We start from the raw sequence: 27,797 nt of genomic DNA, 5'->3' as shown, positions 1-27,797 counted from the left end.
GCCTCATATGAGTTCCTGTTGCAATGTGTAAACGTCACCACTGGGGAGACAAAGGCGGCCGGGCGTAATGTTGGCGATCGCCCCCCTCGAGTGCCGTGCTGGCCTTCATACGTGCTCGGTACCAGAACTTCCCCCAACAGTCTGTTAAGGCTACACGGGGGATCTTTGTCTTTGTGTGCATGAGTCTGTGCGTTGTGCCCGTTTCTCTGCGCTGCTCACACTCCGTGATCTCAGGACGCACGACTCAGATCCAGAATCCTCACTGAGCTACCAACATCACCCCATACATCCAGGGCGGGATAGAGCGGTTGACTAAACGAGTGGTGAATGGAGTGCAACAGCTGCATGGAGTCGGCGCGGTAAAACGACAGCAGCCCCGCCTCCCAGTGCAGGTGACACCCGACTCTCCGGGGAGGATCCCTCACCGGCACTGTGGTCGCTACACCACCATGCCACACTGAGCAACTGTTGTCAGTTTTACGTAAAACCCAGGACGAGTAGTTCAGGCTGCACTCGTTACCACTCCCTTTCCGTGCGATCGTCCCGTATGCGACTCCAACCAGACAGCCCCCCGAAACACCCCCCACGTCCACCTCCCAGTAGTGCTGACCCGAAGAGAAGCTCTCAGAGCACAGAGCTTGTGAATAGTGATCAAAGCGGTGTGGATGATCGGGGCGACCCTGGGAGACAGCGGTCAGCGCCACCGTCCTGAGATCCGAGGAAACCTGGAGTTTGTTGCAGGCTGAGTTTGGGTCCAGAGTCGGTGAGCGTCCATCTGTAGTAACAATAAGCACAGTAGCTGTGTAACAACAGCACAACTACAACAATAGCACTCGTGCACTAACACGCACGTACATTACAATAGAGCAATTCATAATGAGCATTATAATACAACGTTGTAATGCGTAGCTATCGGTGTGATAACATGTAACGGCACTTTGTCAATCCACTGCGGGATGAGGGCGGGTTGCAGGGGATATTTGACCATATTTCACCACGCCGGTCACCGCGCGTTGGCGAAGTCAGGCGGCACAGCTGGCGAGAGCACAGAAGTACAGTACAGCGGTGCGTTTGTCTGCCCCCCCCATCTGCTGCCCCGCCACGTAGCCCCGAGGCCTATAGCGCCTGCTACGCACGGTGGTGGCCGCCCACGCGAGCTCTACCCAGGCCCAAGCCCTGGTGGGCTTTGCGAGATGTGAGGAGGTGGGGCGTATTGCGGGCTCTGTGCGGTAGCGCCCGTGGGTGGCAGTGGATCGCAGCAGAAGCAGAAGCGTGGATATCAACACCGCGTCTCTGTGTGTGTACAACAAACAGAAAGATCTCCCGTATAATCTTACACAGACTGTAGGAGCAAATTCTTTTAGTGAGCACCTGTGAAGGCTGGCATGGCACACAAGGGGGTTGGGTTGGCCAACACCACGCCCGGCCACCTTTGTCTCCCCTGTGGTGACGTTAACACATGGCACCAGCCACTCATTTGAGGCAGAGTCAACCCAAGGGAGGCCCATGACCAGTTGTGTGTGTGATAGTGAAGTGCTGTGCACTCGTGTGTGTGTGATAGTGTAGTGATGTACACTCGTGTGTGTATGTGATAGTGTAGTGATGTACACTCGTGTGTGTGTGTGTGTTAGTGTAGTGATGTGCACTCTGTGTGTGTGTGTGATAGTCTAGTAATGTACACTCATGTGTGTGTGTGTGTGTGATAGTGAAGTGCTGTGCACTCATGTGTGTGTGATAGTGTAGTGATGTACACTCGTGTGTGTATGTGATAGTGTAGTGATGTGCACTCGTGTGTGTATGTGATAGTGTAGTGATGTACACTCGTGTGTGTGTGATAGTGAAGTGCTGTGCACTCGTGTGTGTGTGTGTGATAGTGAAGTGATGTACACTCGTGTGTGTATGTGATAGTGTAGTGATGTACACTCGTGTATGTGTGATAGTGAAGTGATGTATACTCGTGTGTGTGTGATAGTGAAGTGATGTGCACTCGTGTGTGTGTGATAGTGTAGTGATGTACACTCGTGTGTGGATGTGTTAGTGTAGTGACGTACACTCGTGTGTGTATGTGATAGTGAAGTGCTGTACACTAGTGTGTGTGTGATAGTGTAGCGATGTTAACTCGTGTTTGATAGTGTAGTGATGTACACTGGTGTGTGTGTGTGCTCTTCATAAACATTAATACAGTGAGGAAAAAAAGTATTTGATCCCCTGCTGATTTTGTACGTTTGCCCACTGACAAAGAAATGATCAGTCTATAATTTTAATTGTAGGTTTATTTGAACAGTGAGAGACAGAATAACAACAACAAAATCCAGAAAAACGCATGTCAAAAATGTTATAAATTGATTTGCATTTTAATGAGGGAAATAAGTATTTGACCCCCTCTCAATCAGAAAGATTTCTGGCTCCCAGGTGTCTTTTATACAGATAACGAGCTGAGATTAGGAACACACTCTTAAAGGGAGTGCTCCTAATCTCAGCTTGTTACCTGTATAAAAGACACCTGTTCACAGAAGCAATCAATCAGATTCCAAACTCTCCATCATGGCCAAGACCAAAGAGCTCTCCAAGGATGTCAGGGACAAGATTGTAGACCTACACAAGGCTGGAATGGGCTACAAGACCATCGCCAAGCAGCTTGGTGAGAAGGTGACAACAGTTGGTGCGATTATTCGCAAATGGAAGAAACACAAAAGAACTGTCAATTTCCCTCTGCCTGGGGCTCCATGCAAGATCTCACCTCGTGGAGTTGCAATGATCATTAGAACGGTGAGGAATCAGCCCAGAACTACACGGGAAAATCTTGTCAATGATCTCAAGGCAGCTGGGACCATAGTCACCAAGAAAACAGTTGGTAACACACTACGCCGTGAAGGACTGAAATCATGCAGCACCCGCAAGGTCCCCCTGCTCAAGAAAGCACATATACATGCCCGTCTGAAGTTTGCCAATGAACATCTGAATGATTCAGAGGACAACTGGGTGAAAGTGTTGTGGTCAGATGAGACCAAAATGGAGCTCGTTGGCATCAACTCAACTCGCCGTGTTTGGAGGAGGAGGAGGCTGCCTATGACCCCAAGAACACCATCCCCACCGTCAATCACGGAGGTGGAAACATTATGATTTCGGGGTGTTTTTTTGCTAAGGGGACAGTACAACTTCACCGCATCAAAGGGACGATGGACGAGGCCATGTACCGTCAAATATTGGGGGAGAACCTCCTTCCCTCAGCCAGGGCATTGAAAATGATCGTGGATGGGTATTCCAGCATGACAATGACCCAAAACACACGGCCAAGGCAACAAAGGAGTGGCTCAAGACGAAGCACATTACGGTCCTGGAGTGGCCTAGCCAGTCTCCAGACCTTAATCCCATAGAAAATCTGTGGAGGGAGCTGAAGGTTCGAGTTGCCAAACGTCAGCCTCGAAACCTTAATGACTTGGAGAAGATCTGCAAAGAGTAGTGGGACAAAATCCTTCCTGAGATGTGTGCAAACCTGGTGGCCAACTACAATAAACGTCTGACCTCTGTGATTGCCAACAAGGGTTTTGCCACCAAGTAATAAGTTATGTTTTGCAGAGGGGTCAAATATTTATTTCCCTCATTAAAATGCAAATCAATTTATAACATTTTTGACATGCGTTTTTCTGGATTTTGTTGTTGTTAAAATAAACCTACCATTAAAATTATAGACTGGTCATTTATTTGTTAGTGGGCAAACGTACAAAATCAGCAGGGGATCAAATACTTTTTTCCCTCACTGTAAATGGTCGTGGGGAGCGGTAGCGCAGTGCTTAACACAGTGACCCAAATTTGATTCTTGCTCACGGCCAACACCAGTGACGATTATCGGAATCGGTCCTGCAGTGTGTTAACATCGCCACTGGGGAGGCAAAGGCGGGTCGGGCGTGGTGCATGCCACCCACCCCTCATGTGCCGTGCCGGCCTTCATAGGAGCTCGCTAACAGCACTTGCCCCAACAAAATTTTAAGGCTATTCCAGGGATGTCTGTCAAAATCTTGACTTAAAGCTTTCGTGACTGCAGAAATTTCTATTCTTGGGTCTTTAGGTAAAGTCACGTAGATAGGGTCAAAGAATTTAATTTAAAAAATACTCTTTTTTTCGTGATTTTCTTTAAACCTATCTACGTGACTTTACCGAAAGACCTAAGAATAACATATGTCTATATCATCATATCAGTAGATATTGATTCGTGTTCTTTCGTAATTCACTTGTGGCCTGTGTAGTAATTTAGGTTATTCCTTGGTCTGGCTGTCTAATAAACCCTAAAGTTGCCTTTGATTCTGAGAGCTTCAAGCTGTAACAAAGAGGCATGGCGTGCTATGTAACATTGCGGACACCACTATGATGTGAGTGTAGTACCAGCTCTAGAGGGGCTCGGTGAGCGCTAGTTGATGGCGCGAGGTGGCACCACGCTTGGCGTGCAGTGCCAGAGCTACAGGAGTGTGTGGGTGTGCCGGGGTTACTAAAGGCCATGGCATTCTGGTTGACCGGTTAAGTCTACAAAGGGGCCCGAAGTGGGGGCTAGGGGTGGTCACGTGGTCCGGGTCCAGATCCTGCTCGAGGATTCTGGAAGGCGGTCGTGGCCAAGGGCGGAGCCAGCCATGCCGCAGAGAATATAAGCCAGGTCCCCAGAGGGACCAGCTATTGTTGATCATCCTAAAGAAACCTTCGTCTACCTACTACGCCCTACAGAGTCTCCAACACGTGGACCTGGACCCATGCTGCAGTCCGGTCCGTAGTGGCTAGTTACGTTGTAATTAATATAGTTAGCCTGGTGGTCACCGCCATAGGTTGTTATTCTGTTAAGGGGCAGTTACCCCGTGTGTTGGTGTTAAATAAATGTGCCTCCAAGAGTACATCTGCAACTCAGATAAACTCACTACATAGGCATTCTAGCGTGTAACAATGGCAGGGGGCTTCTAGATTTTTGTGCAGCCCATGGGTTTGTAATTTCCAACACGCTGTTCCGGCATCAGCTCATCCACACATCATGGATGCATGCCGAGTCTAAGCAAGAACATCTTCTAGACTACAAAGTGCGGGCCCATGTCTTTGACACCAGGATCTACCGTGGAGCTGAACTACCCACTGACCAACGACTTGTCATCTGAAAGATGCGCCTGCTATTCTTTCACTCCAGTGGTGGGTGTACACCCAGGACCCCATTCAAACCCTTAGTGGCATGGTCTCAGCTAGCTGAAAGTTGCAAGCGAAAATTTCATCATCGCTTGTGGCTGGGGTTGGCATCGTCCTCCACTTCTCCTGATGTCGAGGTGAAATGGGCGAGGTTTAGGACTGTGGCTCATGCAGCTGCAATGGCTGCTTTGGATACACGGTGCAGACCTCACCAGAGACCCTGGCTGACAGAGGAAGTGTTCCGGATGGTTTAGAAAAAGCGATAGGCCTACTCTCATCGCCTACAGCATCCCACGTCGGAGAATGAGGAGGCTTACTGCAGCCTTTGCTCAGAGGTTCAGAGAGCCGTGAGGCGCTGCAAGGATGGGTGGTGGTCGCGGGTTGCTGAGGAGATGGATTCTGCCTCAATGGCCCGCGATCACAAATCGCTCTTTAATTCCATCAAAAAAGTAACCTGCAGTGCCACCCCTATTACCATCATTAGGTGAAAGAACGGTGATCCAATCTCCGACCCCCAGGAACAGGTTTGCAGATTTGCTGAGCATATCTGTGAGGTCCTGGGGGAGGGGACATCCCTCAGCCTGGATAACAACGTGGGACAAAGTGGGAATGACCCTGCCAAGGCTGCGATGCAAATATTGGAAAAAGTCACCCCTGTAAGTGGCTGGCTGAGGTGCATTCTGTTGAGGAAGTACTGAAGGCGATCCAGAGGCTGAGACCAGGAAAGGCACCGGGCAGAAATTATCTCCCAAGTAAAATGCTGAGGGAGGGTGGCATTTGTGCACAGACTGCCCTACATGACATCATAACAACAGTCTGGACCACTGGACGGGTTTCGCAGGACTGAAAGGGTTCCGCAGGACTGGAAGGATACCCTGGTGGTCCCCATCTTTAAGAAGGGGGACGGCACAGACTAACAACTACAGGGACATTTCACTCCTCAGTGTGCCGGGTAAAGTCCTGGCAGGGATTATTCAACATCGCCTTGCTAGGTACGCTGAGGAGAGGCTTGCGGAGCCTCAATGCGGTTTCAGGAAAGGGCGGTCATGCACGGATGCCATATTTTCCGTCCGTTTTCTACAGCAGAGGTGTAGGAATTCCAACAAGACCTACATCTCTGCTTTATTGACCTGGTCAAGGCCTATGATACCATCAGCAGGCCTGGGCTCTGGGTTGTTCTTCGTGCTTTCGGAGTCCCTGACCCTCTGCTCACGATCATTAAGGATCTTCACAATGGTGAGTGGGCCCGTGTAAAACTACGTTGCCGGGAGTCGGAGTCATTCCCTGTACATCTTGGGGTGCGACAGGGAAGTCCTCTAGCTCCCACATCATTTAACATATATTTTGACCACGTTGTTCGTGAAAGATTCAATAGCTGTAACAGATGAATTTCTCTCTGGTACAGATACAATGGGAGGCTGACCAATGCTCGGGTGCGGTCAAGGGATGGCTCCCTATTGGTCAACCATGTTACGTATGCCGACGACCTGGCAATTGCAGCTAACTCAGAGGAGGAGTTGGAGGCTCTGCTGCTGAACCTGGAGTGTGCCACTAAGACGTGGGGCCTTACCATCAGCCCCACCAAAACGAAGCACCTGCCTGGGTATTTTGTACCATCAAACACTCCACCCCCACAACTCCCAATTGGTGATGGGGCAGTTGTAGAGAGAGTGGAGAGTTTCCCATATCTGGGCAGTGTGCTCATGACCGGCTCCGGTTTAACAGCACAGGTCTCACTCTGAATCAGTTGAGCGGCATTATCTTTTCATCGGTTGTGTAATGTGGAAGCTACCTGGTCTCTTGTTCCGCATGAAGCTTCAGGTCTTCTCGGCCACAGTCATTCTCTCCCTTCTCTACACTTGTGAAACGTGGCCCCCCTAATGGAACATCTTCGCTGGTTAGAAACATTTAGGCTGGCCTGCCTATGATCCATCCTGGGTTTAACCAGGCTGGATTAGGTGAGGAGCTCACAAATCCTTGAAAGATCTGGACAAAATCCCATCGGTGAGCTCCTCCGGCAGGCAAGGCTGCATTGGCTGGGCCATGTAGCCCGCATGCCCAGTCACCGCATGCCTAAACAGCTTTTGTTCGGCCGGATCGAGGGGGCTAAATGGGCGTGGCATTGGCTAGAGGATGTGGAGCTGAGTGGACTTGCCGATGACTCGTACCAGCAGTGTCAAGATCGGCCTCTGTGGAGGAGGCTTGTGAAGGACGCTACTGGGCAGTTGGAGGCAGGAACGGAGGGCGGAGGAGCGACGCTAACAACAACGAGCAGAGCGCCGGGTGGCTAAAGCACAGCATGTTGGTACAGTAGGGGGCACAGGTGTTGCATCAGCCAGTCGTCTCAATCAGTCGACCTGTGGCATCTGGGTCTGCCCCATCACCTCCTGCCAGTGGGCGTTCGACACTTCACGTGGCCTCAAGGTGCACATAGCCTGGCACAAGTGTCGTGGTGACGTCACCCCCATTTAGTGGCGAATGCTGGTTGTTGTTGTTGTTGTTTTAAAACGCAGGATAGCAGCAGCTTCCTAAAGAGATCGTACACACTTGTGGTGTTTATAGAGCCCATGTAAGAATGATGTACACTCGTGTGTGTGTGTGTGTGCAGTACCTAATTATCATCGTAGCAAAAGTAGCAAATGCTATGGGCCCCGCACTTTCAAGGGCCCCGCACTAAATGCTTTCAAGCTATAAATTCCGGTTGAATGATTCTGCACTTGCTCTATTACTATAGTACTATACTGCCTTCAACTTTTATGAACCACTGGGTTTTTTAAGGTTAGCGATTTGTCGTATTATCTGGCTGTATAGCAAATGAAAAAATTAAAATACTTTACGATGCCAGTAAAAAAATTGGTGTTTTCATATTTACGTTTTTTTTTATTTAGTGTCCCTTAATCACATATGCTACAGGCCCACACTAGCTTAATCCAGCACTGCACACGTGTGGTGTTAACAGAGCCCATGTAAGAGTGATATACACTCATCTGTGTGTGTGATAAATATTAATATATAGGTATATTGCTACATGTTTTATCATAAACTTTTTTTCCTGTGTAGTGATTTGCACGGCCAACCTAGCTTAAGCGTTTGTCTGGCTGTCTGATAAACATCTGAATATTGACACAGAATCCTGAAGGTACCTTTGATTCTAAGAGTTTCAGGCATTAACAATGAAACATAAGATTCTTAAAGGTGTCCGAGTCTGGATCTCCCAGCCTCAAGTACGGTACTAACAATGAATCCTATTAAACACAACCTTAGCCTATGTGTGTTAAACATATACACGCAAAATAGCAACAGCACCTCGCTCAATAATACACGCGTGTAGTGTTAATAGAGCTCATGTAATAGTTCATTAAACTCATTTGTGGTAATCTATTAACGTCTTAGTATTACAGTAGTGTACCTGGGCAGTGGTAATTTTACTGTCATGCTTATATATTCAAACACAATTTTATTTGAGTGGCTTTGTGAGCTTCGCGTATGAACGCTGAACCCTTAGAATAATAAAAGGTGCATCAGTCTGGATCTAACAGCCTCAAATCGCAATAATTCTCAGGAAGTGTGGTCATGAACAATATGCATGTTAATTGTGCCTCAGAGAAGCTACAAATGGATTAATCTGTTACAATGGAATGGACACTTCGGCCATTGCTTATGTATCAATGTTAAATGAATTTGAATGTTCAAGATTTAACTGAGAGGCTCTCCACATTTCTCGTGTAATAACGGGTGATATAATAGCCACACTTAACCTATATGAGCGAGTGTGGGTGAGAGCAGGTGGGAGTGCTTTTGGACATCTGAACTTGACAATGAAAAGCAGCATAGCGTGTGTCCAATCAGGGAAAGTTTTCAATCAATGCAGTGGCACCTATTGTGATACATTTTTCAGATCCATGTACACTGACGAATTGTGACAAATATTCCGATAAGCACAGTTGGCTCAGTATGTTGCAAAAGAACTTCAACATATATACACACATACACAGAGACCCACAGACACCCAGCCCCATAGAGACCCACAAAGACCCATGGATTAGCATGGTTGGCTACGTACGGTGCAAAATAAGTTCAACATACTCTTTGGTTTTTTCGGTAAAGTCACGTAGGTAGAAAATAATAGCTCACGACGTTTCTATCGTAACACAAGCAATCGTCATCAGGTGAGACAATTACATCAAGAAAACTGCTGCATTAAGAAAACTGCTGCAGTTTTTTTGCTGTAATTGTCTCAGCTGATGATGATTGCTTGTGTTGCGATCGAAACGTCGTGATCTATTATTTTCTACCTACGTGACTTTACCGAAAGAACCAAAGAGTATGGATTCCTGCAGTCACACAAGCTTCAAATCAAGTTCAACATACATACAAATAACATTTAACAAAAGCTTAAAAGTGCACAAATAAGGATGGAGAAGTACACACCTGTAATTAAACTGACAGACAGAAACAGGAGCCAGTGCAGAAGGGAACACATACAAATTAGATAGCATAATATAAGGTACTAAGAAAACTATTTAAAAAACGCATTTGGCAATAAAACTGCCTTAAAAGGAAAAATATAGTAGTGGACGTTTTGGGCATGGCCATTTAAAATTTCACGTGCATAAATATACGTGTGCTCTGAATAATTCGTTGATTTGTTTTGTTATTTGTGATTGTGCACCACTGCTGACGCGGCACCAGCATCACCAAACCATTTGGTAAGTGAAAAAGAAGTAGAGGCGCTAGAGAATGGCTTGATGCCGACATCACAAGAGATTGGTGCCAGAAAAATGTGGTCACTACTTGAACATATTGGCACTACAAATAGAGAGGAAAGTGGAAACAAATTTCAAAATTTGCAGAGGACACCTACTTCGGGCTATCTGGCAATGGATCGTGATGATGATTGACTAAGAGCGAGCCAGAGACTCAGTGATCCATAGAGACTCACAGACTCAGAGATGTATGGAGAGCCATACATATCCATTGAGACTCGTAGAGGCCAATAGAGATTCATAGAAGCTCATAGAGGAAGACCTAATATAGAATTATACAATAAATTGGTGCCAGAAAGATGTGGCACTACTTGAGAATATTGACACTACAAATACAGAGGAAAGTGGAAACAAATGACGAAATTTGCAGTGGACACCGCCTACAGGCTAACTGCCCATGATGATGATGATGGTGAGGAGCGCTCAGGTGGGATACATTGCCAGAAGGTGGTCGACAATAATGATGGAGCGCCAGCCAATGGTGAGTGCTCGCCCGAGAGATCGAGCGATGATGTGAGCGGATTAAGCTAAGGCGCTCTAGAAAATTCGAATGAGAAAAGGAGTAACTATATCATGACTTGTGGAGGCATTCATCCAGCAGTGGATAGATCATGGATGATGATGAGGGTTTGATATTATTACTCCCGTGCGACAGAAGCTGAGTTGTCTACGTTATTGAGCTCCACTCTACCTCCACCACTGATATCGATGCCCTCACCCCTGGTTGAGAGTTAATTTGAGTGCAATGAGTTGTGAGGGTTGGATGTGTTGTTCAGTCATTGGAGACTAAGCTAAGGCTAGACTCACCAAACTTGAGGACATTGGCTATCCTGGGTAGAAGTTATAATTAGGGGATTAAACTCAGGGCCCTGCTATCTGGACGTGGTTGTTTCAACAGCACAGGCCTCCCCTTTACACTAAGATAGGTTTGATTAACTCATTGGGGAATGATGACAATGAATAGGATACCATCTGTCACTAGCAAAAACAAATATATCCTTTAAATCTTCCAGCATTTATTTGTATGTGTGTGTTTATCCTTTGCTCTGTCTCCTTGTCACTGTAGGGGGCACAGGTAGTGCATCAGCCAGTCATCTCAGTCAGTCGACCCATGGCACCTGGGTCTCTCCCGTGACCTCCTCTCAGCGGGCGTTCGACACTTCACGTAGCCTTAACGTGCACATAGCCTGGCACAAGCGCCGTGAAATAACCACCACTTAGTGGTGAATGGCGGTTGTTGTTGTCTCCTTCCATATGTATGCGTATGACCTCCGATTAGCATGGTTGGCTATGTACGTTGGAAAATAAGTTGAACATACGTACAGATGTGTCTTGGCCATGTGAATGTGAACTCACACAGAGTGGAGAGCTTGAGCTTCTCAATGATTCTACTCAGCAAGGTTACGTCACCCACAGTCAAGTCACTCGGAAGAGCGGGTGGTGGGTAGCGCTCGGTCCTGAACACAATGGAGAGAGAGGCTTTCACACGTGCTCGTGTAAAAACGTAAACAAATAATGATACAGCACTGGGTAGATAAGCAGAAAAAAATTACTTTAAGGAAGAATCCTGCAGGAGGTGGACAGGGTAATGTTCAATAGTAAGTTTATTTTGATTTGAAACACGGTTGGTCCCACTTAGCCAGTTTGCCCGGCTATCGTAGAAAGGAGATTCATGGTGAGTGAGCACGACAACAATGAAACAAAAACGTCAACGTTGCAGAGAACGAGTACAGGGTCCTTAAGGAATATTGCACAACTATGGACAGAGGAAGATGAAAGCGTTGAAGCATACAATACAATCTATACACAGACAAGGGGAGACAGGGAGAAGACACGGAAACACTCAGCCACTGTGTTGCTAAACTCTGCAATAATACCCCCCCTGACTTTGGGTGCCAAAAGCCATGTTTAAGTAAAGTTCCTATACAATGGACTGTGCCATTATAGGGTACAAGTTAGAGACCAATAGAAGTAGAGACCAACATAGGAGATGGAACAAAGACATGGACGCAGGAGACAAGACCTAGTGAGAGAGAGACAGACATGGGGATAGACACAGCAACACTCGCCGATTATTTCCTGAGTTCTTCAAATCCCTCTCCTACTAACGCATTCACATGATGAGAAAACCCAGCCTCAGCCTGTGTTCGTGCACTAAGGTACCTCTCTGTCTTCTTCATATGACCCTGTGGAAGAAAAAATGAACAGAGATTGATCAATAATATAAGACAATTTTAACCATAGATAGACAGGGGGGATCAGAGTGTATTATTGTATTAATGTAAAACACGATGAGAATAGGAGCCAGGGCAAGAGCATTCATGGGACGGAATTTGCGAGGGTAATGAAATGGCGAGGGTAATAAAAGAGACCTTAGAAAATAAACAATTTGATGAAAATGTGTGAATAAAATGAAGATTCACACAGACTCTGTATTTGTGGGTTGGTGGCTTCCTTTGTTATCAGTACATGTACTGTAAATGCACTGATAGCAGGTTTTTTTTTCAATTCCTATGACGTACGTGTACGTCATCAGAACTAAAATATTCTTGATTTGAAGCTTTTGTGACTGCAGGAATCCATACTCTTTGGTTCTTCGGTAAAGTCACGTAGTTAGAAATAAAATTAAACAAATCATGACGTTTCGATCGCAACACAAGCGGTCGTCATCAGGCAAAGGAGTCAGCCACTAAACGCAAACTGTTTACAAAGGTTTGGGGATGGCCGTAGCCCAAGTGTATCAACAACACCAAAAGCACGAGCGGTGCACGAGTGCCAATGCAGCAACAATGCCAATGCAGCAACAATGCCATTCAAAGTGAAGTAGGTGTTGATAAGGCAGTGCCTAACCAGAGTAGGTACATCAGGATTCAGTCCACGTTGGACTAAATCTTAAATTATTGCTAAGGTGTAAGGTAAATTAACCTTGGTGAACAGAGAAACTACATCAAAGCTGACGAGCAAATCCTTTGGGGACAGTGAAATGACCTTGATTAGAGAGTCCAAGTGAGCTGAGATACGTATTGCTGAAGTAGTCTTGCCAGTAAATGGAAGTAAGGTATCAGACAGAAAACGGGCCAGTTTGTAGGTATGTGAGTTGATAGTGGAAACGGTGGGCCGAAGTGGAGTGCCTTCTTTGTGGCTGACCACTGTTATAACGCTGTGTGCTCGCATGATATTATTTTTTCCCGAGACCAAGGTACTCTGCAAACCTTCGGGCTACTATCAAAGGCTTGTTCATGAAGCCATCCAGATATATAAACAGACATAACTTCAACTGAGAAGATGGATACAAATTGAGCAATCATTGGAAGGATGTTATTAACCAGGTAAAACTTTAACTGTTTATGGTTATTCCATCATATCTGCCAGGTACTAGTCTATTTTCCGAGTTAATTTCCCCCCGCATCCCCAGCGTTTGGCATTACTGCTGCATTGGCATTGTTGCTGCATTGGCACTCGTGCACCGCTCATGCTTTTGGTGTTGTTGATACAGTACACTTGGGCTATGCCCATCCCCAAACCTTTAAAAACAGTTTCCCTTAGAGGCTGACTCCTTTGCCTAATGACGACTGCTTGTGTTGCGATCGATACGTCGTGATTTGTTTTATTTTATATCTAACTACGTGACTTTACCAAAAGAACTAAAATAATATTACTTTATCAGCACCAAGGCTCCCACCATGCCATGCAGGAGGGCGTTTGGCACAGTTTGGCCTCCACTATTGCAGAGTATGGTCGTGTCACTACCGTTCTCTGCGGTGACTACAATTTTTTTTAAAAACAAAGGCGCTATGCCTCTAAGAATGAATGTCATACTAACTGCTAGCGTGTTCTGATATTCAATGATGAACGGGAGCCATGCTGCAACTTGCAGACGTCTGAGAACGGGAAAAGGTTAACCACCAAATTGTAGGACACCACATTTATCTTTCTCCTTTCCTCACACTAAACGTCCATTAAATTTCCTCACTTGGTCTCTATTCCCAGGTTCCAATAACCATGTGTTCGTTGTTATTTTTTGTACTATCGAAGCTGTCAGTAGCTAGTCACTTTTTGCTTCAAGCCTTGGGGCCTGTGCTCGGCAACCGTGGTTGAACACACACACATAGATACTTTAATATACATACTCTTTGGTTCTTTCGGTAAAGTCACGTAGGTATAAAACAAAATTAATTAAATGTTATTTAAATTAAATAACATTAATTTTTTTTAATTAGATAAAATTTTATTTATTTTATTTCATACCTACGTGACTTTACTGAAAGAATCGAAGGGTATGGATCCCTGCAGCCACGAAAACTTCAAATCTACTTTAATATACGTGAACCCTTTAGCCAGGAGTTTCTCTACTGCTAAGGGCTCTGTCAAACTGGGACATTCACCCAGGCTCCGCGAGCACTTTACCTGCAGGAACGTGAGCGAGTCCTTCTCCTCCTGCAGAGTGTGCAGGCGCGTGGCTACTGCCTGGAGCTCGCTGATCTCCAGTTCGTAATAAGCGATGTTCTCCTCGATTGGGGACAGCAGCTCGCACCCCTTCACGTCCAAGTGGTCCAGAGCTGCCCTCTCGTCCTCATCCAGCGTCGCCCTCATGCGGGTGAACTCGCCTGAGATGCGAACCTTGGTCTCGGCCATGGAATCCTGCAAGGGGCGTGTGATGGATTCTATCAATTCACTTTGTTAGGGCCCTATTACCAAGTGGGAGAGTAGAGGTATGTTTGCTACCTTTTCCACAGATTAAACCGAGGCATATTTAACAGTCGGCCCAGGTTTATCTAAACCGTGCAGTATGGCGAAATGAAGATCAACCCAATACGACCACATTTTGTTACAAATTAATTCTGACCCCCCAAACACCGAAGCCAACTCACAAGCAATGCAAGCCAAACCTGGGAAGTTGTCAACCCTATTGAGCAGAGAGTTGACCTGCGCAACCAAGTGTAATGCGGGCGCGGGTGACCTCCCGGATGTGACGTCACGGAGAGGTGGAGTTAGGTGACGTGGGAGCAAGGTTAAGGTTCTTAAGAGATGAGACCGGAAGAGGAGGGCAGAGAGAGTGAGACTGGACCAGAGTAAGGCCACGTTGGGCGAAGCCAGGAAGAGTGGCACGGGCGGCCAGCGGTGGCCAGCTAAGGGAGCAGCCAGCGGAGCTGCGAGAGAAGACAGCAGTGGGGCTGCTGGAGAGAAGGCGGTTGAGGAGCTGCAGTGAACACAGCCGGCGAGGCTGTGTGTGTGAGAGGCTACGAGAGCGACGAGAGGAGAAACTGCAGGAGAGCAGCCAATGGGGGGCTGCGTGAGGGTAACAGCCAGCAAGGCTACGAGGACAACGGGAGACCAACAGAGGAGCTGTTGGTGTGACGGGGTTAACAGCAGTATCAGTATCGGTATAGAAGCCTTATAGAAGGACAGCCGTGTGGGTTACGAGGAAGAACCGAATAAAGGACACCAAGCCAGACTTCGTGGTCGAGTCCTTTATTACATTGGTGTCGGAAGTGCAACGGCATGTCGAAACAAGTGAGAAAGAAAAATGTTCCAGCGCCAGCATCGGCTTCTTCGTCCGAAGACGAAGACTTCCCTCCAAACATGGATCCTGCCGGGGTGGTGGAGGAGAGCCCTGCTGAAACGAGTGCGGGGACGGGGGTTGAAGATGTAGCCGCAGTGTCAGGGCCGCCGACAACATCAGACGCTGATCTGCGATGGCTGCAGGTGGCGGAGCAACTGGAGACTCTCAAGGACGTCCTGGGCCAATTGTGTCATCTCGTTACCCCAAGGACGGCGACGGAGAGAGCGGAGAGTGCTCCACAGGCCGCCACGGTATCTTCGCTCCCAGCGCCATCGGCCACGCGGCAGGAGGCCGCCATCTTGCGCGTTCCGCGGCGGGAAACCGCCATCTTGACCACGCCGCGGTTCGACGCCATTTTGAATTTGCCACCGGAGGAGCCATCGGCGGAAGGTGGAGTAAAGCGAAGTCGGAGTCGCCATCTCACCACGGTCAAAGAATTCGCCATTGGGGGCGACTGGAGCGCTTTCGCCTGCAGATTTTTGGCGGTGGTCCGTTCTGCGAGATGGTCCGATGCTCAGGCCTTAGAAGTGTTGCCGACTCTTCTGGACGACGAATCTGTTCGTTTTTTCGCTCCATTAAGGCCGAGAAAAAGAGGACATTATACGGAGTTTTTCAAGAAATGGCCGACGCCTACGAGCCACCTGACGACGCGCATCAGCGATTCGCTCAACGACAACGAGCGCCCGAGGAGTCGCCCGTGGCGTACAGGGGTGCGGTGCTTGATTTGGCTATGGCCGCGTATCCAGAAACAACACCTGACCTGCTCGAGCCTCTCATTTTGGGCAAGATGCTCGAGCTGTCGCGGGATCTTGGGATTCCCATGCCGGTGTGCGGGCATGAGAAGCTCACCTCCCGGGCGGCGGCAAAATGTCTGGATGCACAATTCAACCTACGACGGTGGAAACAAGTCGCGGCGTGGACAGGGGGGCCCGTCACAGAGGGTGGCGCTCTGGGTTGGGACCCTACGAAGTCGGTATACGTGCCGGATGGGGGGGACCCTCAGGAGCTGACGGCCGCCTCGGGGCCATGGTCAGGCCGCGGGGGACCGGCCTCTCGTGCTGCACCACCGATACGAGGCCGGCGCGATGCAAGGCCTGCGCTTCGGCGCAACGACGCCGATTGTTTCCGCTGCGGACGGAGGGGCCACTACGCGAAGGACTGCTGGGCCCGCATTCCGGGTCCGCCGCAACAGGAGGCCTCATCACCGGCCAAGCCGACCAAGGAACCACCGAACCAGGCAAGTCGGCACGCACCAGACACCCGGCAAGGCTTTACACCTCACCCATCACTTTCGTTGTGCGATCCTAGTGTTGTTGTTAAAGAGAGACCTTCGACGGGGCCTTGTCGCTCTGTGACGCAGTGGCGCAAATTGGCACGGAGGGTTGTCGCGGCCGCTACGGGTTCGTCCACCGTGCCGGGGTCTATACAAGGGGTGGACGTGCGCATTTTGGTCGATTCCGGGGCGTCCGCGACTATTATTTCGGATGTCATTTTTCATCTGTTAGGCATCCCACCCGGGGCCGTGCGTCCGGTTTACGGGTCGTGCGTCGCTGCGAACGGGGGTAGTATGGGCATCGTGGGCCAGGTGGACGCTAAAATGTCTATCGGGGATGTGTCGGCCTCGGGCGTTGTGTTGATTTCAAGATCCTTGGCAGTTCCTTGTTTATTGGGCACTGATTTCCTGGCTAAGATGCCTATTTTGATCAAAATTAATGAGAATTGTATTGAACTGCCGGGTGGCCGTCAAATTTCGTTTCTGCCGTCGCCCTGGGGGCGACCTGCTTCGGCCGTACAAGTGCAGGCGCTATCCGTGGCATCTGTTGACATTCCACCTGGCTCACAGATGCTTATTCCCTTGCGGTATCGGAAGCCCCTGCCTAGTCAGCTAGGAGCGGTTGGGATCTTGTTGTCACCTTCAGCCTCGATAATGGCCGGGTTGGCGCTGGTTGGGGCACAGACCATCGTCCGGCCAGATCAATTACCGTTTTTGCAGGTGCTCAATGCGGGTACTGAAAATGTTTGCGTCCCGGCTGGCACGGTTGTGGCACATGCCACTACGGCATTTACGGCTCACGATTGTTCGCATAGCCAGGAAGTGGTTGCTGGTGTTTCCGAGCCTGTGGCTTCGGATGATCGCTGGATTGCTAGCTTATGTGACGGAAATTCTTCCCTGTCTGTGGATCAACGGGGTGCGCTTCACAAATTGTTATTGACGTATTCGGATGTGTTCAGCTCCAATGATTTGGATTTGGGACGCACCTCGTTGCTTCACCATCATATTGATACAGGCGACGCTGCCCCTATTCGGTTGAATTTGCACCGAATGAGTCCCGCCGAGCGAAAACACGTTCGGGGGGCAGTGGAAGACATGTTGGCTGCGGATATTATATCGCCATCAAACAGCCCATGGGGCGCGCCTGTGGTTTTGGTTAAGAAAAAGGATGGAAAATTGCGATTCTGTGTTGACTTTCGAAAATTGAATAAGATATCGGTGGCAGATGCGTATCCCCTGCCGCGTATGGACGACTCCCTCGACGCATTGTCGGGGGCTAAGTTCTTCTCTACACTGGACCTCTCTTCGGGATTTTGGCAGCTTCCCCTTGACGAGCCCTCACGGGAGAAGACCGCATTCCGTACGCCGCAGGGGTTATTTCAATTTAACTGCCTTCCGATGGGGCTGAATGTGGCCCCTGCCACATTTCAAAGGCTGATGGAGCTCGTTTTGACGGGGTTGCAGTGGGAGACATGTCTCATATATTTGGACGATATTATTGTCTTCAGCCGCACATTTGATGAACATTTAAGGCGGCTGGAGACGGTGTTCACGAGGATGCGCTCCGCGAACTTGAAATTCAAACCAAAGAAATGTCACCTACTGCAACGGTCCGTCCGTTATTTGGGGCACATCGTGAGTGCTGAGGGGGTGTCTACGGACCCGGAAAAAACGGCGTGCGTCCGAGATTGGCCAACTCCGGCCACCGTGGGGGATGTACGTCGTTTTCTGGGATTTGCCTCGTATTATCGAAGATTTGTACCGAATTTTGCGACCATCGCGAGGCCCTTGCACCTCCTTACGGGTAAGGGACGTAAGTTTGCGTGGGGACCGCCAGAAGAGGCGGCCTTTCAGAGTCTGCGTAATCTGTTGGCTACGGCCCCAACATTGGATTATCCCGATTTCGATCAACCGTTCATTCTTGATACGGACGCGAGTGACACAGGTATTGGCGCGGTGTTATCTCAGTCTAAAGGGGGCGTAGAGCGCGTCGTTGCGTATGGTAGCCGGGTCTTGTCGCCCGCGGAAACCCGCTACTGTGTCACTCGCAGGGAACTCCTAGCCGTTGTTTTTTTCCTACGTCAGTTTCGACCGTACCTGTACGGCGATTCCTATATCGTACGTACGGATCATGCGGCCTTGCAATATGCCCTTAAAATGGATCAACCTTCCGGCCAGCTGTCGCGTTGGTTGGACACGCTACAGGAATTTTCATTTCAAATTCACCATCGCAAAGGGGTGCGCCATGCGAACGCAGACGCACTTTCCAGATTGCCGCAGCGCTCCCCTTGCAAATGTGCGTCGGGGACGCATAGATGTACGCCCAGCCTATCCCCCCCTCAGCCGCTGGTGTTGGCTGTTGAGGAGTCGGATGCTCCTGTGGAACCGGGGCCGACTGATGGGGTTTTGAATCTGCCACGGTCTGTTTGGATACGGGAGCAGATGATGGATGAGTCGTTAGTGTCCTTGCGGAAGCGATCTAAAGTGGAGATTGGGGGTCCGGTTACGGAGGGTGCGCCGGAAACCGCAATCCGAGATGGTCTGCTCATGTGGAGGGAAGGTCTCCAGGAGCGCTGGCGTCTGGTGGTGCCTGCGTCCCTGCGATACGAGTTGATTAGAACTCTCCATTGTGACACGCTATTACATCTGGGTGTGCAGAAGACCTTGTTGACGTTGCAACGTCATTATTTTTGGCATGGCATGGCGACGGATGTCGTGGGGCACGTCCGCGTGTGCCCTGATTGTGCCCGACGTAAGCCACCTAAACATCCTTATGTGCCGCCTCTACAGTCAATTCAGGTGTATCGGGTTAATGAATTGGTGGCACTGGACATTTTGGGACCTTTCCCACCATCGGCGAGGGGTAATAAATATTTGCTGGTCGGGGTTGAGTACCTCTCCCGTTGGCCGATGGCCTGGCCGTTGCCCGACCAATCGGCCTTGGCCATTACCAACGCCTTTTTGTTCGGATACGTTATGGACAAGGGTGCGCCGGAGAGACTCCTCACGGACCAGGGCCGAAATTTCTCTTCTAAATTGTTGGCGGAAGTGTGTGCGGGCCTAGGGACTAAGAAGGTCCGGACATCCCCATACCATCCGCAAACGGATGGTATGGTTGAGCGGCTAAACCGGACATTGTCTGCCATGCTGTGCCATACGGTGAGTGAACAACAATCGGATTGGGACCTGCACATCCCGGGGGTGCTTTCAGTGTACAGGATGACTCCTCATGCGGCTACGGGTTATTCGCCGTTTTACCTTATGTATGGTCGGGAAAACGTGCCGCCGATGGATGTGCAGCTGGGAACCGGTGTGAAGGGACCTTGTAAACCACTCCCTGATTACATTCGGGACACTGTTCGCCGGGTCTCGGAGGCGTGGGAGAGTGCCCGCGTGGCTACGGCCAAAGCCCAGGCCCGGAACGAGAGGTATGCGCGGCGTTCCAAGGGGGAATGCCCCTGGAAGGTTGGGGACCTGGCCTGGCTCCATTGTCCGTAGGTGCGGCCGGGTACCTCTCCCAAATTTCACAAACCTTGGCAAGGGCCTGTCCGCCTCATTGAGGTTCCTAACCCTCAGTCAGCGCGTGTTCAGATTGGTTCTCGCCGCTGGTTTGTTCACACGTCGCGCTTGAAACCGTATGTGGCTCCCATACATGATGCTTCATCTCCCAATGTTGCCTTGCCGGGGTCTGTTGCTGCCGACTCTCCCCCGCCTGCGTCCATTGATCTTGCTAGAGCGCCTGTCATACCTGTTCCAGGCAGGCCGGCCTTGACACCAGAGGGGACGAGGCGCCCTGCTCGGAGGGTGCCTGCCAGATTTGCGGGACCTTCGAGCCCTGCAGCCCTTCCGACCCCGCTGCAGACACATCCGCGGGACACGCCCGAGACTGATCCTTCAGGGACACGGGACGTTGGTGGACTTCCAACAACGACAGGGGGATTTCACCCTGTCACTCCTCAAACTCCATCACGTTCCCGTTCCGCGGATGGGCCGCCGATCGTCCGGGACGGGCCGGCGACCCGCACACGTTCTAAATCCCTTGTGTTTCGTTGATTGTTATGTTGCGTTATTGTTCTTACTGTGTATTTATTGCCTGCTTCTGCTACGTTACTTGATTGTTGAGTTGTGTTGATTGTTCTTACTGTTATATTGCATGCTTGGTGTCCTTTGGTGTGTTAGGGTCGGTTTCGCCCGCATTACTGTTGGTGTTGTTCAGCCGAGGTCGGCTGGGTTTTTCTCCACGGGGGAGGGTGGTGTAATGCGGGCGCGGGCGACCTCCCGGATGTGACGTCACGGAGAGGTGGAGTTAGGTGACGTGGGAGCAAGGTTAAGGTTCTTAAGAGATGAGACCGGAAGAGGAGGGCAGAGAGAGTGAGACTGGACCAGAGTAAGGCCACGTTGGGCGAAGCCAGGAAGAGTGGCACGGGCGGCCAGCGGTGGCCAGCTAAGGGAGCAGCCAGCGGAGCTGCGAGAGAAGACAGCAGTGGAGCTGCTGGAGAGAAGGCGGTTGAGGAGCTGCAGTGAACACAGCCGGCGAGGCTGTGTGTGTGAGAGACTACGAGAGCGACGAGAGGAGAAACTGCAGGAGAGCAGCCAGTGGGGGGCTGCGTGAGGGTAACAGCCAGCAAGGCTACGAGGACAACGGGAGACCAACAGAGGAGCTGTTGGCGTGACGGGGTTAACAGCAGTATCAGTATCGGTATAGAAGCCTTATAGAAGGACAGCCGTGTGGGTTACGAGGAAGAACCGAATAAAGGACACCAAGCCAGACTTCGTGGTCGAGTTCTTTATTACACAAGTATGGCCATACTAGCCTCAATGGTTAGCACGATGTTGAAAAGCCTTCATCCAAACGTGTATTGATAATGATCTGGAAATTAATACAATCGATAAGCACACAAGTCGCCTACTTCACAGATCTATCTCTCCACCTAAACAATAAAATAATTGTGTGCACACTCTGTCAGCTCCACTGCTATTTGGTAATGCATAATTTTAGCAGCATTGCTTCATTACAAGCAAACTGTGGACCTGTTTTGACATGGAGTGTCTCATTAGCAGTCAGGCTCGCTTGAATCAATGCGGATGACCTGCCAAAAATAATAGGCAATGACCCTATTTTGTATATGGATCCTAATCAGATGCAAAATTATATGATGCATGAACCTCTCCAGAGTTTCCTGTACTGAATCAATACTTCTTAAATTATGTACATATAGACATATATCTGAAGATGTATTGTCTGCTTATCTGTTTGTATTAATATTCTCCAGAACATGCTTATTTTGTGTACATTATTAATACCACCATGTGACTTGGTGCCCTCTTTCACGGCAGCATTTGCGTTGCAATGGAAATCTATGCAGGTGACAAGAAAATAACAAGCGTATAGCGATATCGTTGAAGACATCAAATGTAAGCACAATTACGTAATTATCTTTACCATTAACATGTACGAGACCGATACTCAATCACGAATACATGATACATTCATGCGAACTGAAATGCAATTAAACAGGTATTAAATCTGCATGACTTATACACTGTGTCTGCTTTATAGTGGTTCCTGCATTCACTGTTGTGACAAACGTTGTGTTCAAATTGACAGTGGACAATAATAATAATTGTTGTATTGTTTTCTGGGAGAGAGTTAATTAGTGGGAGAGAGATCACCCTATGGGTGGAGAGTACTTACATCAGGGGGAGGGGCGTAGACGTGGAGAGCCAGGCACTCCATATTAAGAAACGCACGTGGCCCACTTTACAATTTTGCCAAAAATAATTGAAGGGGAGCCACGTTCGTTGCCAGACGAAGGGACAGCTTCCACAGGAAACTTGTTAAGAAAAGAGCTTTAAAGGTGTCAGCCGGATGACACATCATCTCATTCCGGTCCACTTACACTCGGAGGGTAGTAAATAAACACACTGATGTGCAATACACAGAACGAGTGCATATCTATCCTCAGCCTTTCAGGAGTCCGGAGACACGACACCAACTCAGGTCTGTGTCTGGTGGACAAGAACTTGCAGGCGTGACCAGGCAAGACCCCACGGAGTGGGACCACGCTGAAAGGAAGCTCGCGAGGTGACAACGTTGGAGCAATCGTCGAGAGAGCCGATGCGGAGGAGCTCTCACAGGAAGGGGAGTCTCGTCTCGGCTAAGTTACCAGTACCTGTTGGAGGTGCAGCTGGGAAGATCTGGTTGGGTGGAATAGTCTCAAAGAGAACTTACTCTATAGAAGAACTGCTGGGCACTACAGTGGCGAGATGTTAACTACCTCACCTGCTGTATATGTGGAGTTTGCATGTCTCTCTCCTCGTGGTTGTGTGGATTTTCTGCGGGTCCTCTGGTTTTTAACTCCAGCTTTAGAATCAACATCAAGCGTTTAGAGTATTTGGCCGCAATACATTTACATGTATTAAGCCACTTCGTTGGGCAATCATTTGTGATCAGGTCCCTTCTGAAAAAGATTCGTATTGCTCAGCAGGCCTTACCTGGTAAAATAAATATAGTTTAGTTTTAGTTTAGGAAAAAAAAACAATCCGCTATAACTGCATGCTCAATGAGACTCTCTGTGCATCTTACCTATAAACTAAATTTTTTGTCTGTCTGTCACTCCGTCTCTGTACACCTATCCTTGTAATGCGTTTAACTGACAAACTATTGGGTTTACGTTTCAACAAAGTACACAGATACAACAAACTAAGCCCCATGACATGCAATTGCTATTTGTTTTTGCCCTTGGTCCAATCTAAACTAAGAAAATCACACTTTTAAACAATGTACGCTGATCCTAATGATAACTTTGAAAGCGCGCAAAAACGCGCATCTGCGCATGCATGGAACGCTGACTCACGGTTGCCTCTAGCAACACAAACACGGTTGCTTAGCGACTACGACTGGAGGTTCTCTCGCGTTAAGACTTGATGGTCATTTTGTTTACAAGAAAAATGCCAAAAAGCCTCTCCAAAACATAAACAAACACAAAGAGAGTGGCGGCAGCGCTGTGGCATGCAAAACAAACAGTGGAGGAGCAGCGGCTGTCTCAACAGCAAACAAACAATGAAGGCACCTCAAGCAGCACGGGCTAGGGAAACGGCAGGGCAGCGATCATGGAGACAAGACAGAGACTGCACATTTTCTGCAGCAGCACATGCTGAGAACAATCCTGAACAGCGTGCATAGAGGCCAGCCAGAGAGTACACAATTACTGCTGCAGGACGAGCTAAGAAAATACTTCTTTAGCTCCTATAGAGGGCTTCTTGGTGCTTTGCACCTCGCCCGTCACCCCCACTGATGTCACCTTGTACCCCCCCCCCCCCAGGTGTACAGTTACTACTGTAGAGTCAATGGTTTCTACTGTAGAGTAAGTAGTTACTACTGTAGAGTCGGGAGTTACTACTGTAGAGTCAGGAGTTACTACTGTAGAGTCAAGAGTTACTACTATGGATTCAGTAGATACTACTGTAGGGGTTATTACGGGGAGAAAGGCGGACAGAAAACACAAGGGTGTCTGCACCCACACACGGGTGTCTACACCCACGTCCGCATCCGTTAACCACTGGGGGGCCATGGGGGCTCTGTGATCCCCCATAACCCCGCCCCTCGGAGGGAATCCCTATAAAAGGCGGGGAGCCAGAGAGCTCGGGGCCAGTGTGGAAGAAGCTTACCAGTGAAGTCTGAAGACCAGCAGAATAGGCCCTGGGACTCCCCTGTCTCTCTGCCCTTGTCAGGGCCGAGCTGGGCAAGCCAGCGGCGCGGCCCCAAGAGCTTCCGGACCTCTGCTCTTGTAAGAGCAAGGCCGGCTTAGCTGGGTGCCGGGATCCGTGCTTACCAGGGCCGGATCAGACAGCCTCCCGTAGCACTATTAGAGGAGGACTGGGAACAGGACAGGGGAATTAGTGCTAGGGGTGGTTTCCCATCTAGTACGGGTGAAGGGGCCGTTACCCCTTCAAGTATTGTACTGTCCTTGAGTTTAATAAAAGAGTGTGCCTCGACTCCGTCGTCAGTCTCTCTGGAACTCACTACACTACCATAGAGTCAGATAATACTATTGAGTCGGCAGACGCTACTGTTTGTTTGGTGCTTCTTTATTTCACGATGGTACAGCATGGCTTCGCTTTTCCCTCTCCGGTGGTTTCCCTCTTCCAACCCCGTGGACGAGGCATCCCTCTCTCTCCGAGCTCCCGCGAGGCTCACTCTGCTGTCCTGGCTTTGCCGATGGCTGACGGTGCGCTAGAAGCGGAGGTGAGCTCCGAGGGAGGATCCGCCACGTGGCCCGTGGTGAGGAGGAGATGAGCAACGACGCCGTCCAGAACACAGGCTTCCCACACCGACCACGAGCAATGCCCAAATCTCCCTTATATCCTACTCGGCGGAGCTAAGCCCCGCCTCTGGCCACACCCCCTCGGGGAACCTTCTCGAGGGTTCCCGAACCTCTGTCAGCAACCCCGCCCGTCCTCTCTGGCCCGATCATATCCCCCTTTAGGATTGGATGCCGATGACAGCATGGTGTCCGTACCCGTTACCATCTGGTACCCCCTGGATGGCGCTTTCTCATTACACTACTATTGAGTCAGTAGATACTACTGCAGTCAGTAGGTACCACTATGGCCAGTAAATACTGCTACAGTCAGTAGATACTACTATACAGTCAGTAGACACTACTATAGAGTCAGATACTAAAATCGAGTCAGTAGATACTACTATAGTCAGTAGATAGTACTAGAGCCAGATATCACTATAGAGTCAGTCGATACCACTGTAGAGTCAGTATATACCACTGTAGAGTCAGTATATACCACTGTAGCGTAAGTAGTTACTCCTGTAGAGTGAATTGATACTACTATGGAGTCAATAGATATTACCATAGAGTCAGATACCACTATAGAGTCAGTAGATACTACTATAGAGTCAGTAGATACTACTCAGTAGTCAGTAGTTAGTATCTACTAGTCAGTAGATACTACTGACTAGTAGATAGTCAGTAGTATCTACTAGTCAGTAGATACTACTGACTCTATTGTATGTATGGTGTGTAGGTATATATGCCGACAAAAAATTGTGTGGCGGGGGGGAAACACATTTTTCGAGGGGGGGGGGGGGGTGGGTGGACAATTTTTGGAAACCTTTTGGATCAACTATTTATCCCCCACTTTCTTTAACTTTTTTTTTATTCAGGCCTTCTGTAAGCCTCTCGTAATTTTATTTGATGAACAAATGGACAGACTAACGGCTTTTATAACAGATTAATATCAACAGAAGACAAGTTTTGTAATGTTGTTTTTTTCCCTGGGAAAGCTGGGTACTGGTAAAATAAAAAGTTTAATTTTTAGTTTATCTCACACATTGCAAGTCATTCGAGTAATCCTGTGAAATCCTTTGCAATCGCACATTATACGAATGCTTTTATATCAATTGGCATTTTTTGGTTGCATTTCAAGCATCTATAGCCATAATAATTAAATATACTGCACAGTAATTGCACATTGACTCAAGACTAACAAAGTTCACTTGAATCTATGGAGTTGTCCTCACAGGAAGTCACAGACTTCACGCAGGGTGGAGGTAACGGGGTGACAGAGCCAATGCGTAGTACCTGCACGTCCTTGCGAGTGGCCTTCATCCATCCCACAGACGCCTCCGCCTGCCTCCTCTTCTCCTCCACCGCTCGCGTCTCCTCAACGACTCCACTCTGCAAGAGTCAAAGGCACCAGAGGAGACTCCACTCCCTGAGCGGCCCCCTCTCAGCCTCACTCCACACGGAGCCCTCCACAGTAATCGCTCTATAATACCCACCAGAAGTGGTCAGGAAGTCAGCCCAGACTAACTTAAAATAAAAAAGGTAAAGGACCATGGAGAAAGAATAAACCCACGGTGAGGTTTGTTTGAGATTTTAATATTATTCCCAGTGACACTGATGCTTTACATCCCATGTTATTATGCGCAGTGACAACTTTTATCGGCTCTTTGTGGTATTGTTTGTCTGCACCTGAGTGGCTCTCACTCCCTGAGGGCCTCACCTTCCGTGTCTCGTGCTCATCCTTGAGTGTGATGACCTGATGTCCAATGTGGTCTCCTGCGATGGTGCAGGCCCTGCACACGAGCCTTTTGTGTGCAGCAGCTGCAACTTCCTGCTTGCAGAAGAACCTGTAAGGGTCTCCATGTTTCTTGCATCGTTGTTCCTCCAGATTCGCAATGGGAGCCACCAGGTCGTGGTCCTTCAACCTGAGATTCTCCACGTGAGGCTTTACGTGTATCTCACAGTAGGACATCTCACATTTCAGGCAGGTCTTCACTGCGGGAGTCTTCCCGTCATTACAGACGTCACACAGGACAGGGGAGGCCATCTTCTATCCGACTTTGAGCTGCTCCACCAGGTTGGCGAGCGCCACGTTCCTCTTCAGCTGGGGTCGCTCAGGGAAGGCCGCTCAGCACTGCGGGCAGCTGAAGCTGCTCGCTTTCTCCCAGGCACCGTCCAGACACCGGAGGCAGAACGAGTGGCCGCAGCTCAGCGTGGAGGGGCAGTCAAACGTGCGCAGGCAGATGGGGCAGCTCAGCTCACTGTCTACACAATCACTGGGAGACGCGCTCGCCATGGCCCATGGCTTCTCTCGGACTCAATAGCTCGCCGCGGCACACGGAGGAGCTATCGCAGCAGCAGCGGCTGCTCACAGCGAAGATCAACAAGGAAATTAACTTGACTTCACCTGCAGTGAAGTTATAAATACCTCGAGACACGCCCTTGAATGTTCCACACGGCGGCCACGCTCACCTGTGTAGACGTGGCGTTACAGTCACGCACTGTGTAATAGCTAAAACTTATTTTTGTATTTAGTTTGTTGTCCTTCCCCTGCACTTGGGAAGAAGTTCAACATACATACATACATAGCTTTGACCGGTCTCAAGTTATATAATATTTGTACAAACAAAACCCAGCAGTAGCAGCAGCCAGGGACACAGCGATAATGGTTTGTCCCACAGGCTGACTGACCAGCTAGGGTGAGGCTGTGTGCATTGGCACAGTGGAACCGC

General features: G+C 49.1%; 1 protein-coding gene and 1 pseudogene across 1 annotated transcript in view; both read right to left on the bottom strand.

Moving 5' to 3' along the window:
* The window catches only part of AP3M2 (adaptor related protein complex 3 subunit mu 2), a gene marked incomplete at its 5' end in the record, with an annotated part of 280,782 nt that overhangs the window by 251,458 nt on the left and 1,527 nt on the right, over nucleotides 1-27,797 (bottom strand). The window lies entirely within an intron of this gene.
* On the bottom strand, nucleotides 231-27,363 carry LOC133359649 (E3 ubiquitin-protein ligase TRIM11-like; annotated as a pseudogene).

The sequence above is a fragment of the Lethenteron reissneri genome, chromosome 65, assembly GCF_015708825.2.
Source record: "Lethenteron reissneri isolate LAM-NWPU_2019-01 chromosome 65, ASM1570882v1, whole genome shotgun sequence".
Taxonomy (NCBI): Eukaryota; Metazoa; Chordata; class Hyperoartia; order Petromyzontiformes; family Petromyzontidae; genus Lethenteron; species Lethenteron reissneri.
Note: the sequence above shows the minus strand (reverse complement) of the source record. Positions and strands in the feature narration are given on the sequence as shown.